Below are 908 nucleotides of genomic sequence, written 5' to 3'. Positions count from 1 at the left end.
GGGAACATGTTTTGGCCATCAGAAAGAAGGATGCAATAATGAATTAGCTAAGCACAGTATGTGCTGCAGAGATTTATGAAAATTTGTATTTTTAATAGTTGAAAAGGTAGACAAATCATTGTTTGTAAATTCCTTCAATAATTATTTGGAATATTTGGAATTGAAATGGCAAGTGTTTTTTGCAAGCTGATTTGACACCATAGGTTCATAGGTTCATACTAGGCTATCTGCCCTAGGGCATTTATAAGCCTAGCCAGAGTGTGTTTGGCTTTCGCCACCCATTTTAAATTAATTTTGCTATGCCCTTTTTCGAGGTTAGTATACTGTGCCTCTGTCTAACAGTGACACAGAAGTGATACCCGGGGTAAACCTACGATCTCCCATCCACACATCAAGATTCCTCTTGAAGAGAGTCAATGAGGGACTCTGCCTAACCTGGACTGGGATTTTATTCCAGAGTGAAGAGAGCCTCTGGGTTATGAATCTGTCCCTCCGGCATGTCCTATTTATTTCAGTGCTGAGGTTCAAGTCTCTCGAGCGCGTAGCTCAATGGGATTTGGATTTTCTGAGGTGCAGCATGTCCATTAATTCGGGTTGGACATGGCTTTATACGTCAGGCACAGATCGCCTCTGAGCAGGCGGTATGCCACTGAGTAGAGCTGGAGTTTCTTTAACCGGGCAGCATATGGCATCTGTTTGAGCCCTTTGATCCTCTTGGTGAGGTACTTTTGGGGTCTTTCCAGTTGCTGCAGGTGTCTGGTAAGGTACATCCCAAAAGGGGCATTGTACTCAATTATGGGCCTGATGAGGGATGAGTAAAGAGGCACGATGACCTCCCCTGATCTAGATGTGAATCCCTTCATGATTAGGTGGGCTATATAAAATGTTTTTCTAACCACTTTGGTTAC

Source organism: Protopterus annectens, chromosome 1.part0 (genome assembly GCF_019279795.1).
Source record: "Protopterus annectens isolate FY-2018-M chromosome 1.part0, PAN1.0, whole genome shotgun sequence".
Lineage (NCBI taxonomy): Eukaryota > Metazoa > Chordata > Ceratodontiformes > Protopteridae > Protopterus > Protopterus annectens.
This window is presented reverse-complemented; position numbering follows the sequence as displayed.